Source organism: Arachis stenosperma, chromosome 10, assembly GCF_014773155.1.
Source record: "Arachis stenosperma cultivar V10309 chromosome 10, arast.V10309.gnm1.PFL2, whole genome shotgun sequence".
NCBI classification, from domain to species: Eukaryota; Viridiplantae; Streptophyta; class Magnoliopsida; order Fabales; family Fabaceae; genus Arachis; species Arachis stenosperma.
Window position 1 is genome coordinate 742063 of NC_080386.1, and position 6091 is coordinate 748153.

General features: G+C 39.5%; 1 non-coding gene across 1 annotated transcript; it reads right to left on the minus strand.

Moving 5' to 3' along the window:
* Positions 1 to 2888: 2888 nt before the first annotated feature.
* LOC130958777 (small nucleolar RNA R71) lies at positions 2889 to 2992 on the minus strand. The gene has a single exon (XR_009077883.1). It is a non-coding gene; the product is annotated as a small nucleolar RNA R71 (small nucleolar RNA).
* Between the last annotated feature and the right edge of the window lie 3099 nt (positions 2993 to 6091).

Here is a 6091-nt window from a genome sequence, read left to right on the forward strand (position 1 = left end):
TGAACAAAGTGACTGACAACCACTCTTGTTCTACAAGCATTCGAGGCTCTAGTGAATATCTCTTGGATTCTTTAACCGAAATCTTCGTGGTATAGGCGAGAACTGATGGCGGCATTCAAGAGAATCTGGAAGGTCTAACCTTGTCTGTGGTATTCTGAGTAGGATTCAATGATTGAATGACTGTGACGTGCTTCAAACTCCTGAGGGCGGGGCGTTAGTGACAGACGCAAAAGAATCACTGGATTCTATTCCGGCCTGATTGAGAACCGACAGATGAATTCCGCTATGACCGTGACAGGGCATATGCAATCGCTTTCAATGAGAGGATGGGAGGTAGCCACTGACAGCGGTGAAACCCTACATGAGCTTGCCATGGAAAGGAGTAAGAAGGATTGGATGAAGACTGTAGGAAAGCAGAGAGACGGAAGGGAAGGCATCTTCATACGCTTATCTGAAGCTCTCACTAATGATATACATAAGTATCTCTATCTTTATCTTTATGCTTTATTCGTTTATCACTATACCCAATTGAGTCTGCCTGACTAAGATTTACAAGATGACCATAGCTTGCTTCAATACTAACAATCTCCGTGGGATCGACCCTTACTCACGTAAGGTATTACTTGGACGACCCAGTGCACTTGCTGGTTAGTTGTGCGAAGTTGTGTAATGCCATGGTATTGAGCTACCACGTTTTTGGAGCCATTACCGGGGATTATGAGAGTTGTGAAAAAGTATTGTTCACAATTTCGCGCACCAAGTTTTTGGCGCCGTTGCCGGGGATTGTTCTTGTGTATGGACAACTGACGGTTCATCTTGTTGCTTAGATTAGGTATTTTTTTTTCAGAGTTCTTTAAGGATGAATTCTAGTGTTTCAAGGTGATGTTCTTATCATCACCAAAGCTGATTGATCATCATCACCAAAGCTGATTGATCATCATCAATTTAGCTCTTGAATGCAATGTCCTGCTGAAGCTTAGCCGGCCATGTCTAATTCCTTTAGACTAAAGCTTTAGACTAACATTGCATGATTCCTGGAATTCTCATTTAGAATTTTGATACCTTTATTTTCCTTTTCACCTAATTTTCGAAAAAACCAAAAAAATTTACAAAATCATAAAAACCAAAAATATTTCTTGTTTGAGTATAGAGTCTCATTTTAAGTTGGGTGTCAATTGCATGTTTCTGTTCTTATTGCATCCATGCATGTGTCTTCATTAATCTTCAAGTTGATCTTGATGATTTCCTTGTTTTGATCTTTGAATTCTATTGACTTGAGTGTTTTGTTGTTTCTCATGTGCATTTTCATTTTGTTAGTGTCAATAGTATACAAACTGCTAAGTTTGGTGTCTTGCATGCATTGTTATTTGATTTTAGTTGCATTTTGATTATTCCTCATTATTAAAATCCAAAAATATTTTTAATTTGTGTCTTTTCAAGTCAATAATACAGAGAATTGAAGATTCAGAATATACTGCAGAGGAATTATACAGAAAAAGCTGGGCATTCAAAATGCCCAGTGAAGAAGACAGACTGGCGTTTAAACGCCAGCCAGGGTGCCTGGCTGGGCGTTTAACGCCCAAAAGGGCATAGTTTTGGGCGTTAAACGCCAGAATGTGCACCATTCTGGGCGTTTAACGCCAGGATGGCACAAGGGGGAAGATTTTGTTTTCAAAATCAATTTTTTTCAAGTTTTCAAAGTTTTTCAAAATCAAATCTTTTTCAAATCAAATCTTTTCAATCAAATCTTTTTCAAAATTAATTTCTTTCCTTTTTCAAAGATACTTACTAACAATTAATGATTTGATTGAACATTTTTTGCCTTTTCTGTTGAGGAAGGTTTTATGTTTGAATCATATCTTTTCTTGTTAGGCAAGTCATTAATTTTTAAAATCATATCTTTTCAAATTGTTTTCAAATCATATCTTTTAAAATTGTTTTCAAATCATATCTTTTTAATCACATCTTTTTCAAAATAAGTTTTCAATCAAATCTTTTTAATTTCTAATTTCAAAATCTTTTTCAAAAATCACTTGATTTCTTTTCCACTCTTATTTTCGAAAATCAATTAAGTGTTTTTCAAAATGTTTTCAAAACCTTTTACTTAAATTTTCGAAAATTGCTTCCCTTCTTCTCACATCCTTCTATTTATGGACTAACACTATTCCTTAATGCAAAATTCGAACTCCATCTTCTTTGATATGTTCGAATTTTCTACCTCTGTCTTCTATTTTTCTTCCTCTGACACCTCAAGGAATCTCTATACTGTAACATAGAGGATTCCACATTTTCTTGTTCTCTTCTCTTTCATATGAGCAGGAGCAGAGACAAAGGCATTCCTGTTGAAGCTGACCCTGAACCTGAAAGGACCTTGAAGCGAAAGCTAAGAGAAGCTAAAGCACAAATCTCTATGAACGGAGGTGGTTGTCAGGCACACGTTCATAGTTGAGAACCTAACAGAAATCTTCAAGGAAGAAGAAGCCATGGCAGCCGAAAACAACAACAATGCCAACAATGCAAGGAAGGTGCTGGGTGACTTTATTGCACCTACTCCCGATTTCTATGGAAGAAGCATCTCTATCCCTGCCATTGGAGCAAACAACTTTGAGCTTAAGCCTCAATTAGTTTCTCTAATGCAACAGAATTGCAAGTTCCATGGACTTCCATTGGAAAATCCTCATCAGTTCTTAGCTGAATTCTTGCAAATCTGTGACACAGTCAAGACTAATGGGGTAGACCCTGAAGTCTATAGACTTATGCTATTCCCTTTTGCTGTAAGAGACAGAGCTAGAATATGGTTGGACTCTCAACCTAAAGAAAGCCTGGACTCTTGGGAAAAGCTAGTCAATGCCTTCCTGGCAAAGTTCTTTCCACCTCAAAGATGGAGTAAGCTTAGAGTGGAAGTCCAAACCTTCAAACAGAAGGATGAAGAATCCCTCTATGAAGCTTGGAAAAGATACAAACAATTAATCAGAAAATGCCCATCTGACATGCTTTCTGAATGGAGCATTATAGGTATTTTCTATGATGGTCTCTCTGAACTATCCAAGATATCTTTGGATAGCTCTGCTGGAGGATCTCTTCATCTGAAGAAGACGCCTACAGAGGCTCAAGAGCTAATTGAAATGGTTGCAAATAACCAATTCATGTACACTTCTGAAAGGAATCCTGTTAACAATGGGACTAGTCAGAAGAAAGGAGTTCTTGAGATTGATACTCTGAATGCCATATTGGCTCAGAACAAGATATTGACTCAACAAGTCAATTTGATTTCTCAAAGTCTGTCTGGAATGTAGAATGCACCTAGCAGTACTAAGGATGTTTCATCTAAAGAAGAAACTTATGATCCTGAGAACCCTTCAATGGAAGAGGTGAATTACCTAGGAGAACCCTATGGAAACACCTATAATTCTTCATGGAGAAATCACCCAAACTTCTCATGGAAGAATCAAGAGAGACCTCAACAAGGTTTCAACAACAACAATGGTGGAAGAAACAGGTTTAGCAATGGCAAGCCTTTTCCATCATCTTCTCAGCAACAGACAGAGAATTCTAAGCAGAACCCCTCTGACTTAGCAACCATGGTCTCTGATCTAATCAAAACCACTCAAAGTTTCATGACTGAAACAAGATCCTCCATTAGGAATTTGGAGGCACAAGTGGGACAGCTGAGTAAGAAAATTACTGAACTCCCTCCTAGTACTCTCCCAAGCAATACAGAAGAAGATCCAAAAGGAGAGTGCAAGGCCATCAACATGGCCGAATTTAGAGAGGAAGGAGAGGCAGTGAACGCCACTGAGGAAGGCCTCAATGGACGTGCACTAGCTTCCACTGAGTTCCCTAATGAGGAACCATGAGAATCTGAGGCTCAAAATGAGACCATAGAGATTCCATTGGACTTACTTCTGCCTTTCATGAGCTCTGATGAGTATTCTTCCTCTGAAGAGGATGAGTATGTCACTGAAGAGCAAGTTGCTAAATACCTTGGAGCAATCATGAAGCTAAATGACAAGTTGTTTGGAAATGAGACTTGGGAGGATGAACCTCCTTTGCTCACCAAAGAACTGGATGACTTGTCTAGGCAGAAATTACCTCAAAAGAGACAAGATCCTGGGAAGTTTTCCATACCTTGTACCATAGGCACCATGACCTTCAACAAGGCCCTGTGTGACTTAGGGTCAAGAGTAAACCTCATGCCTCTCTCTGTAATGGAGAAGCTAGGGATCTTTGAGGTACAAGCTGCAAGAATCTCACTAGAGATGGCAGACAATTCAAAGAAACAAGCTCATGGACTTGTAGAGAATGTTTTGGTAAAAGTTGAAGACCATTACATCCCTACTGATTTCATAGTCCTAGAGACTGGGAAGTGCATGGATGAATCCATCATCCTTGGCAGACCCTTCCTAGCCACAGCAAAGGCTGTAATTGATGTTGATAGAGGTGAACTGATCATTCAAGTGAATGAAAAATCACATGTGTTTAAGGCTCAAGGATACCCCTCTGTCATCATGGAGAGGAAGCATGAAGAGCTTCTCTCAAATCAGAGACAAACAGAGCCCCCACAGTCAAACTCTAAGTTTGGTGTTGGGAGGCCACAACCAAACTCTAAGTTTGGTGTTGAACCCCCACATTCAAACTCTAAGTTTGGTGTTGGGAGGTTCCAACAGTGCTCTGAGAAAATGTGAGGCTCCATGAGAGTCCTCTGTCAAGCTACTGACATTAAAGAAGCGCTTGTTGGGAGGCAACCCAATGATTATATTTTATATATTTTCTTTTGTTATTTTATGTTTTTTTTTGTAGGTTAATGATCATAAGAAGTCACAAAATCCATTGAAAAAGCAAAAACAGAATGAAAAACAGGAAGAAAAACAGCACATCCTAGAGGAAGAACTCACTGGCGTTTAAACGCCAGTGAGGCTAGCAGTTGGGCGTTTAACGCCCAGTCTGGCACCATTCTGGGCGTTTAACGCCAGAAAGGGGCACCAGACTGGCGTTAAACGCCAGAAAAGGGCAAGAACCTGGCGTTAAACGCCAGGAATGGGCATCAGCCCGGCGTTTAACGCCAGATTTGGCACAAAACGTGATTTTGATTGCCATTTGGTGCATGGATGACTTTTCCTTGACACCTCAGGATCTGTGGACCCCACAGGATCCCCACCAACCCCACCACCCTCTCTCTTCTTTACCACACACCCCAAACACTACTTCTGCCCCTAATGGCCGAAACACAAAGCCATTCCCTTCTTCCTCATTTCTTCTTCTTCTACTGTCTTCTTTCTTCTTTTGCTCGAGGACGAGCAAACCTTTTAAGTTTGGTGTGGAAAAAGCATTGCTTTTTGTTTTTCCATAACCATTTATGGCATTCAAAGCCGGTTCAACTGAGAAGGCATGACCTCAAGCCCATCATTAAGAAAAGGATGGAGCAAACAAGAGACCCCTCTCATCATGAGATCCCTGAGATACCTCAAGGGAGGCACTTTCCTCCACAAGACTATTGGGAGCAAATTAACACCTCCCTAGGAGAATTGAGTTCCAACATGGGACAACTAAGGGTGGAGCATCAAGAACACTCCATCATCCTCCATGAAATTAGAGAAGATCAAAGAATCATGAGAGAAGAGCAACAAAGACAAGGAAGAGACATTGAGGAGCTCAAGACCTTCAAGAGGAAGAACAAGCCGCCATCACTAAGGTGGACCCGTTCTTTAATCTCCTTGTTCTTTATTTTTCTGTTTTTTGAAAATTATGCTTTATGTTTATCCATGTTTGTGTCTTATGATCATTAGTGTCTTAGTGTCTATGCCTTAAAGTTATGAATGTCCTATGAATCCATCACCTTTCTTAAATGAAAACTGTTTTTAATCACAAAAGAACAAGAAGTACAGGATTTCAAATTCATCTTTAAAACTAGCTTAATTAGTTTGATGTGGTGACAATACTTTTTGTTTTCTGAATGTATGCTTGAACAGTGCATATGTCTTTTGAATTTGTGGTTCATGAATGTTAAAATTGTTGGCTCTTGAAAGAATGATGAAAAAAGGAGACATGTTACTGAGGATCTGAAAAATCATAAAAATGATTCTTGAAGCAA